The 10,399-nt window shown below is 43.5% G+C and overlaps 1 long non-coding RNA gene across 1 annotated transcript in view; it reads left to right on the top strand.

Moving 5' to 3' along the window:
* Positions 1-1,743: 1,743 nt before the first annotated feature.
* LOC115086053 overlaps positions 1,744-10,399 on the top strand; it is a 34,093-nt gene continuing 25,437 nt past the window's right edge. Inside the window, exon 1 of the long non-coding RNA XR_003855039.1 lies at positions 1,744-1,841. This is a non-coding gene — a long non-coding RNA (uncharacterized LOC115086053). The remainder of the gene's footprint in view (positions 1,842-10,399) is intronic.

Genomic DNA, 10,399 nt, shown 5'->3' with positions numbered 1-10,399 from the left:
GTGGAGGAGTCTAGGGAGGCCTAAACACTGTGGGAAGGTTGTAATAACTGAGGAAAAAGGAGATCTGAGTAAAAGGAGAGGGAATGAATTGGGTTGCCCCAGGAGTTATGGATGTGAGTCCCATGTCCTGCATTTGAAATCCAATGTTTAAAAAGAAAAGGAATCTGGGAGAGTGTGATTCACCTATCCCTTGGTGAGGTGGGGAGCTGGTATTTTGGGAAAATCCCTGCTACCTGAGAATTAAGGGATATTAGCTCAAAATTCTTTTAACAGTATTTGAGAGAATGGTGGTGGAATAAGGAAAAGGAGGTAGTACAAGCCCTGGGATGCAAGTTATTACCTTTGTTATAGAATGTTTAAACTTGTCTGTGTACCCCATGAACTCTGAGTAATTCAGTATGCTCTGCATACCCTCTATAAGTAATGTATGTAGTTGCCGACTGGACATCCCAGTAGGTTAGTTATGTGTTTGATTGGGCTCAAGAGTGGAGTGAATTTTGTGGGCCCTCATGGGTGGCCAGCACTTAAAAGTTATAAAACAGAAAGGGCTCATAAAGGGGAGCATATTGGAGGACTCATTGAAAAGGCAAGAGGCATCACCTACCCTATTGTTTCCAACTGGGTCCATTTCACCATTTGCATGACCCAATTTGCAGATTCCATCAAATAAATTAGTCTGATTATCTTGTTATTTTATGTGCCCTGGAGTGGGGTTGCATGTCATAAAAATGCCCTGAATTGTACCAACTTATTTATTCTATCTTTGCCAGATGCCATGCTGCACAGCTATATGGTTAACTAAACTCGTATTCAGCTTCACACAAGAAGACAGGCTGATTTTAAAATTCCAAAACATTTATTAAAAATGCAAATGAGAAAACATTGATCTTACTGGAAGCTGAAATAGAGACAAGAATAACTGGAACAAATTCGCTGGTGCCACAGATGAATTGAGGCCTTTGAATATTTGGCAATGTTTCCTGAGGAGTTTCAGAGAGACAGGTAACAGGGGCTGCAGGCTTAGTTGAGAGTTGCTGTGTAAAAACAGGAAGTTCTCTCACAGTGAAGCCACTTTTTTTGGAATACACTGCTTCTCACCCTGGATTCAACCTATCAAAGCAAAGGTTTTACGTCTGCTAACAGAGAGAGTGTAATTTTTCAATATAATCACTAGGTGGCAACATAACATATAAACATAAGGTCTGTGCATATAGCACATTGTTGAAGGACAGATCAAAGTAACCGGGCATATTTTAACTAAAACACAGGGCTGCCCTTCCAAATGCAGGACAATTCACATTTTACTTGTGCATAGCTAAAACTGCAGTATAGAGGGATGTGAAATTATTAGGCCTCTTGATCTATATAAAGTCAGAGAAAATGATTTGTGGGAGCAGCACTTGCCATTACATTCATCCACGCTGCAGTATATCAGCAGTATGATGTGACCCTTTTTTTTAAAGGGATATTTTTGACCAGTTCTGGTCCTTGGCTTCCCCTCCTGACTCACTTTGTTATTTTTATTGCAAATGTAAAACAAGACACAGGACTATTATTCATGCAGTGCACTGGGAAGAAGGTTCATAAATCAGGACTGAAAACTGGGTCATGCCACATCTGTGGCTTACTAAATATAGTAGGGGTATCACACTACACAGCCTTACCCAGTATGCAGATAAAGGTAACAAGACACTAGATGCAGTCACTTCTTAGCTTACTCTGCAGTGATTAACAGTCAAACCCAGTAAAACGTAGCAAAGGCTGTGCACACGGTATCTTATTGCTTTTATCTGAAAATCAAAAGACATTCCGATGGAATGGATATTGGATGAGTTTGCATGGTAAGGATTCAAATGTAAGTCATGCACTTCAATGTGCCTTGCTTGGTCTGGTTAAGAGAGTATACAAAGACATCTATTAAGAAAATGTATTTCCTGATGAAACTGTTCATGTGCAGTCACAGGCGATGGTAGTGAAACTTGTCATTACTTTACAATGTATGCTTGGGTGCCTAATGCTTGAATAGCTCCTTTGTCTGATATTCTGAGAGCAATGCCATGAGGTTAATCCTAAAAAGCTGCTGCCTTTATTTCTAAAGAACTCCCGCCTTGTTTGTTTTCAATAGATTCATGCCTGAGCTAAAAAGAAAATGTGAAAAACTGTATGGAAAGAGAAACAAGCAATGAGACATAAAAGCCTCCCATTTGTCCTTCCATTTCAAATTAGCTTCAGTGCTGTTTCCACCAGTGTCCTTTCTTTCTTTAGGAGGAGTGGGTTACCTTACAGAGGTTCGTGCCACAGGGGAAATTCTCCATCAATTTCAAATTCAAAACCTGGGATTTTATTTGTGAAGCTGCTGCCATGTGTTAAAACTCAGTGTAGACAAAAGCGTTACAAAATTTTGTTTCTGTAAATACAAGTAGCACTCGGTGCTGAATCTCTTTGTACACAGAGGAAGAGTTATTCATGGGTTATGAATGCTAACAGGGTCATTTATTAAACTGCGATGTGTCATTATCGCATGCGTTAGGGACTTATCGCATGCAATAAGACCCTGAAGCACACAATACCGGCTGCATTACAGCGGTACTATTTAAATCAGGGGAAGGGGAGCAGTGTGGGTGGGGTTTGGGTGGGATTAGGGCCCGGCAGCGCTGCAGGAAATAACACCACCTTTTCCTGTGGCACTATGGGAGGGCGATAGTGTGCGGCGCGGCTGCACTGCGGCAGGCAAACCTGCACAGCTGCGATGCTGCCAGCTGCACACTATTACCCCCCCCTGCCCCTTTTTTCCCTGCAGGCCATCATTCCGCTATATTTAAAGAGGAATGATGAATCCCGGAGCAGGTAGACTGCCCCAAGCAAGAAACAAAAGTGATGCCTTTGAGTGAATTGAGGAAGGTCGGTTTTCAAAATACTGCAGATCGGATAACTTGTCCGGCTAAAGTTAGCCAGATAAGTTATCAAGGATTTTCAGCAGGATAAACATCCCACTGAATATCCACAAAGTTATCCGTCTACCTTTACCAGATAACTTTAAACCTTGGGCAAGTCATTTTACCCTCCGTTGCCTCAGATAGAAACTTACCCCTAGATTCACAAAACTGTGATGTTTTATCGCTGGAGGGGGTCACCCTATTGCGGGGGGGGGGGGGGGGTTGTCGCCGTGATAGTGGGGCCCCTCCCTCAAAAAGCATCATGGCTGTATGACGCATTCTTTTGTGTCACGGCCAAACACCGCAGCACAAAAGAACACGGCGAGTGGCCCTTAACGCGATGGCAGCCCCAAACTCACGGGACCACCATTGCCTTGAGGTGCTGCTAGCCCAAAAAATAAAAGATGCGGCAAATGGGGAGGTTGAGCAGGGGTCAGTGCTAACCCCTGTCTCAACCCAGGGCCACCAAATGAGGCGGCCTTGACTCCCCGAAAATGTAAAAAATATGATGCTTTAGGTGCTTGATGATGGTCCCCTCCCAACCCCTAACTCCATCAAGAAGGCCCCTTCCCAGTCCATTGAATAAACTTGAGACTCTGTTCTCCCCTTCCCAACCTCGTCCTACCAAGACCAATATCATGTTTCCCAAAAAAGAAGCCAGTAATCCCACCCCCCACATCCTCCCCCTGAACTCCTCTGAACCTGTCCTGGGATTCTGCGTAAGGGTTGGGTGCATCCGGCCAGTTGGCACCATTTTCCAAAAATGGCATTGACCTGACCTTGTCCTAGCATTGTGAATGGAGTAAGCTCCAGGGATTGGGCCTAAGCTAGGTGGCTGAGGTCCAATCCCCAGACCTTGCCCCAGTCACATGTTGGTGCCATTTTGGAAACTGGTACCAACAGAGCCAGGTGCAAGGGTGCACCCGCCCCCTATGCAAGATCCCTTGACAGGTTAGGGGAGGATGGGGGACTTGGTATTGGTCTTGGAGGGGTGGCAGATTTTAATATTGATCTTGGAGTGAGAAGAGTGGGGAGGGGACAGAGCCTCAAGTTTATTGAATGGGCTGGGAAGGGGCTTCTTAATGGACTTGGGGGAGGGAGTAGAGGGAGGCATTGCCAAGCATCTAAAGTGTTTTATTTTTTTACATTTTCAGGGAGTTGGGGCTACCTCAATTGACAGCCCTGGGTTGAGACAGGGGTCAGTACTGGCCCTTACTCAACTTCCCCATTTGCTGCTATTTTGTTTCTCCCATTTTAATGTGGGGTGGGAGTCTCAGATACCCACGTTAGACTTGGGAACTCTATTAGGGAGAACAAAGTATCTACTTTGTTCAGTGCTCAAAATGGGCAGTCTGTTCTGAGTGGCATTGGGAATTTGTCCCTTCCCATGGGGTCTGAAGTTAACATGTCATTCTTAACTGTTAAGCCTAAAATGATTACCATGGACACTCTTTGATCATCTATTTCCAATTTAGTGTAACGCCCCCTTGACCACTTACCTTGCGGGGCATTCCTGGGTCCTGGACCGACCTGTTGGGAGTCCCCCTAGGGCAGACTCCATCGGTCCTTACATTCTTGATGCCTGGTGGCTCCACCAGGGGAAGAAAGTATTAGTGGGTGGGATTTCCCTCTCTTCACCCCAGAAAAACACTGGGACTGTGAACAAGGCTGGCAGTTTGTACAAATATATACAGGTTTATTAGACTATACAACTATATACATTTCTACATGACTAAGTACATTGCTAATAGGATGTCAAACAGCACATTGATCTACTCATGGTTAGTAGTCTCAGGCCACACAACTATATACATTTCCTCAAGATAGCAAGAACATTTAATATTTGGCAATTTGGAGTTGTTGGCCCCCCCACGGTATACCACCATATAAAATAGCAGGTCCCTCTTGCGTTCCTGCTTAATCAAGTATTATTATTATCCTCCCCCTTTTTTCCCAAGTCTCACCCATGTGAAAAGATGCAACTAGGCTGGTGGGCAGTGTTGGCCTGGGGGTCCATTGTATCTAAACCATCTCCTTCTACTCTGCTGAAAGGTCCATGCCAACACTGGGGTCCACGCCCTCCTGGGGGACCCAAATCTACCTTCTGGGCTGCTGCTGTGGTCCTCACCCTCCTAGGGGACTCGACTGTACCTCTGAGCCTGCTTATGTGGCCCCCTTCCTCTTGTGGAGCACTTGATCTGCTGCTGGGCTTTCCTTGCTCAAGGGGGAACTGTGCCACCTTCAGATCTGCTGCTGTCCTTCCGTTCTCCTCCCATAGTAGGAGGGTTTTCCCTGACTTGGGTTTTTCAGCTCCACTAGGCTTATGGGTGTTTAGCATTCAGTGATTTAGGTCCTTCACAGTCTCTACTTTCAGTGATTTTACCTCCACTAAGCTCATGGCCAGTCATTCCCTGTTATCCAGCCTGGATGAGTCACCTTCTCTCAGTCAAAAGGCCAAGACCCAGGAAAGGGGATATGTTCATACCCTTCTATCCCACCTAGCTTTTTCTTCTCTGTTGTCTATCCTTGTATGGGTCACCTTCTCTCAGCCAAAAGGCCAAGACTCATGCAGGACCATAGAAAGAGACCATGCAGAAACCCCTCCATCCTGCCTGGCCTTTCTCCTCTTTTGTCTGGGAATTGGGTACCCAATGAGTCAGACTACCCTTGTTAGTCAGGGTGAGACTCTGTTTGCTACCTAGGACTGTTTTTCAGTACATTTCTATTATAAATCCCTTTCCCAGTCATAGTTCTGTAATTTAGGAGTTTGAATCCTTTGATGTTTAGTGATATTTCACTACAAAATTACCAACAGTAGTCAAGGGGGCTGTGACATGAAAATCGCCTACCTGAATCTCTGACTAATCTATTCACTGATCTTTTAAGTACCTTCATAGTAAGGGGTCTAGCAACCTTTTCAATTTCCTGGGCTGGTGGCTGAAGTTACATAGCTGCATTGTCTTCTTCTTTTTTTCTGCTACAGTTCACTTAAATGGTAGCCTGCTCAAACCTCTGACTCTTGGGAGGGGGGAGTCATTAGAAAAGGTTATTTCTGTTAGATTTCATTCTTTTTCAGATTCCTTGGTGGTTATTTCTCCTATGGTTAATGAGCATTATCAAATGGTTAAAGAACATGGTGAGAAAATTCTAGAATTGGGGGCTAAATATTCTGCCCTATATGAATCCAGTGTGGCTATTATGAAGAATAACCAGATATTGCACCAAAAATTGAAAAACTTGGAAAACTATTCAAGGAGATTGATTCTTAGATTTTTTTAATTTTCCAATTTGTCCCATGATAACTCCCTTTGAGATGTTAAACTTTTTTCTTGAGCATTTATATATCCCTAAGGATTCATTACCTTCTATTTCTAAGAACTACAATATACCTGATTGTGAGAAAGTAACAACTTTAGAGAATGTATCCAATAAGGTCCAATTACCCTCTGAAAGTTTTGACCTAGCTGGGTTTTTTTGCAGTTATCACAATCAGAGATTTTGGATAGAGCAACCTTCATAGCCACCTTTGCACAAGAAGCTGATAAACAGTTGGTGATGAGGTTTTTCTTTTCCCTTAAAGTTATAGTTTTCATAGGACATAATGCTGCAGTTTTTCCTGTTATGCTCAGGGAAATACAGGATAAAAAGAAGTTTTGTGTAAAAAAAAGAATTACTGCCTTAGGAACCAGATTTTTGTTGAAGTTTCCATTCAAATGTATAATTAAATTAGAGGGGGAAAATATATTTTCTTTGACCCTATACAGCAGAGAGTTCCTTGCAGAATAGGAGTATATTGGTAACATCTGGTTCATAGAGTGTTGGAATTGGACACATTAGTTGATTGATCTGATATTTCCTTTAATTTTCTTCTTTTTCTTCTCCTCATTATATGGCCTAAATAATAGCAAGTATTTTGTTTGCTGACATATTTCCTGAATCTTGCTATGTTTTTCTCTTTATCAAGTTCTCTTCATTGTTAATATATTTGAAAATTAATAAAGAAATAATAATAATGATGATAAAAAAAATAGGGACTTAGCACAGGGACTTTTTTATGGCTCCATTAGAATTCAGACAGTACTCTGAATTGGGCATTACACAATTTCCTGCTGTATCCAGCTGAGTTATCCAGCCGCCATGCAGCTGGATAACATAAGGCTTAACCAACTATATTCAAAAGCATGGATACACTTAAAAAACAAAACAGTCCATACCTGTGGCCAGGGCTCCCCTTCCCCAATCCCAGAGAGGTGGTCAACATTGAGCTGGTGGGCCCATGCCCCCACACCATAAGCTCACTGGAATTAATTAAAAAAGCTGAAAGACTTAAAGAGAAAGCCAGCCCTCTCTCCCCTTTCATCGAGGCAAATTTTAAAAGTTGGTATGGGTTTCCTTTCCACCGCCCCAAGCCAACCCCATCCCTTCCTCTTTCTTGGAAACCCCCAAATAGCAAAGTCCACTGGGTTTATGGTACAAGCGTGCCATCATGTCCAGCTTCATCAGTTGTTGCCTTGACAGCGAGGCTGTTAGTGTAAGCTACCAGTGTTGCTATAGGAATATTACTCTTACACTACCAGCCTTCCTGTCAAGGCAATGACTGATGCCACCAGGAGCAGCAGTATGCTCATATCATGGTCTTGGCAGACTTTGTTATTTGGGGTACCAAAAAAGAGGTAGGGATGAGGTTGGCTTGGTGGCTTGCATCACTTGGGGGGGGGGGGGGGGGGGGGAGAGGGGCTCGTCTGCCTACTTGAATTTTTTGGTCCCATACTTTTCAATTTAATTTTGCAGAGCTTGGGGGAGTGGAAGGTCTAATGTTCAATATCACTTAGGAAGTAGGGGTGGAAGAAGGGAGAAGGGGGTCCTAGAAGCTGGCCCTGACTGGGTTATATTTTCAAAGTGAGTTGATGTGTATGTAGCTACATTCTCTGATAACTTTAAGCATAACTGTTAATATTCAAAGCTAAACGATTATGTGGAGTAAACAGCACACACATATAGATAAATGTCAAAAAATGAGAAGATATCTGGCACAAGCAATTAATTTCTGTTCAATACATTAGTCCACAAATTTTTATTCAATCTGAGAGAACAAAAAAAAACCCACTTAAGGCACAAATACTTTTTTTTTTTTAATTCTTTATTTATCACTTTTCTAACACAATTTGTATCATAAAGTATAAAGGAAACATGTTACATTAAATTAGCATGAAAATAATATCATAATAATTTTAATCGATTCCCAGAGATTAACTTGTAATGTAGTAACCAATTCTCATTTTAATATAGGCTTGGGGGACAACTTTCAAGGAGATTATGGGAAATAATTCATTAATTAGGACTTAACCTGAAAAAGGGAGCTGTTTCTCCTTTATTCCCCTGAAGTTACAGTATTCCCTGGGGGGGGGGGGGGGGGGGGGGGTTTGAGAATCTAAGTAAAGCCTTAACTGTTCTGGGGAAAAAAAAATAAAAGTATCTACTTTTTTTATGATACACTTACAAGGGTATCTAAGCAGAAAAGTAGCCCCCAAAGATATCACATCCTGCCTCATACTCAAGAAACCCTTGCGTCGTTCCTGGGTTATCTTTGAAATATCCGGAAACATACGAACCTTACTGCCATGAAACAGTGTATTTAGGTTCTTGAAATATGCTGTCATTAACCTGCTAACATCTTGTTCCATTATCAAAGAGACTAGTAGAGTAGAGAAATCAATAATCTCAATGGCAGAAGATTCAAGAAAGTTAGTAAGATTTTGTAAATCCATAGGGGGTGCTGCCTGTTGATTTGAGCGGTTCTATCCTAAAAGGAAATATGCCTTGTTTATTAACAAAAATTGGGTTTCAGGTAATAAAAGAACCTCAACAAAATATCTTTTTAAAGTGGTAATAGGCATTTCCCCCATAACTCTAGGAAAATTGATAAGTGTTAAGTTTAAACGGCGGTTCCAGTTCTCCAACAGTTCAAGCCTTCTAGAGAGAGCAGCTCTATCTTGGATAGTAGCCATATTAAATTCTTTAATTTGTGAAATTTCGGTTTCTACTTTTCCCACTGCAGTCTGAAGCTGTGTCAAGGTATTATCTTGAGCAAGAATTCTATTATTAACTTGAGAAGCAAACAAGTCCAGTTTGGTATTGCAATCACGAACAGCTAATGTTAACCCCGCAGAGAGTTCCCATAGATTTTCAAGGGTGACGACCACTGGCCTTACCAGAGGTTCAGGTCGTGCCCCAGTTGTTGTGGGGATCGATTCAGAGATTGCAGATGAAGTTGCTGGTTCAGCGTGGGTTAACATTTCTCCCCTCGCTGAAATTTCTCCATTTCCTGATTCTAGAGATGTGAATCGTGTGATCGATCGTCTTAATGATCGATTTCGGCTGGGAGGGGGAGGGAATCGGATCGTCGCCGTTTGGGTTTTTTAAATATCGTTAAAATCGTGAAAATCGAAAACCGGCACACTAAAACATCCCTAAAACCCACCCCGACCCTTTAAAATAAATCCCCCACCCTCCCGAACCCCCCCCAAAATGCCTTAAATTACCTGGGGTCCAGTGGGGGGGAGGGCGGGAAAACCGGCACACTAAAACAACCCTAAAACCCACCCCGACCCTTTAAAATAAATCCCCCACCCTCCCGAACCCCCCCCCAAAATGCCTTAAATTACCTGGGGTCCAGAGGAAGGGTCTCGCTGTGATCTTCCACTCTCGGACCTCCGGTGCTTGTAGAAATGGCGCCGGCGCTACCTTTGGTTTTTCCATACGGAAAAACGATTCGCGGCAGGAGATCGCTCCCGGACCCCCGCTGGACCCCCAGGGACTTTTGGCCAGCTTGGGGGGGCCTCCTGACCCCCACAAGACTTGCCAAAAGTCCAGCGGGGGTCCGAAATGACCTCCTGCAGTCGAATCGTGTTGTCTACGGCCGGCGCCATTTTGCCCCCGATTTACGATTTTTGACGATAAATCGGGGGAATTGTTATTGTATCGCGGCTCTAATGATTTTTGACGATTTAAAATATATCGGACGATATTTTAAATCGTCAAAAAACGATTCACATCCCTACCTGATTCTTCGAAGCTCACCGTCGCTTCTCCCAGGAGTCCTGCAGCTGTGACCTCATCAGTCCACGTCGGCTGCTGTGCGTCCGGGGTCGAAGTTCCTCTGGCTGCCAGTGGACGTGTATCGGGGGGGGGGGGGGGGGGCTGAGGGAAACCTCGGTCCCAGGTGAATTTGCCTCTCCTCCAGGCATTTTCACAACGGGATTCACCGCCTCAATTTGTGCAGCTCCCTGGGTGAGGAAGGACGTTATCAGAGCTTGCTCAGTTAACTGGGTAGGTATTGAGGGAAAAACCCTCAACTTCCCTTTTCTTTTCAGTGGCATTTTAGGAAACTTCTCAAGAGTTAGAGCAGCTCTCTTCCATACACCCGGTCAGGACGCCATCTTGCCCCCTCTTATGTCTTCAGG

The sequence above is a fragment of the Rhinatrema bivittatum genome, chromosome 2 (assembly GCF_901001135.1).
Source record: "Rhinatrema bivittatum chromosome 2, aRhiBiv1.1, whole genome shotgun sequence".
NCBI classification, from domain to species: domain Eukaryota; kingdom Metazoa; phylum Chordata; class Amphibia; order Gymnophiona; family Rhinatrematidae; genus Rhinatrema; species Rhinatrema bivittatum.
Note: the sequence above shows the minus strand (reverse complement) of the source record. Positions and strands in the feature narration are given on the sequence as shown.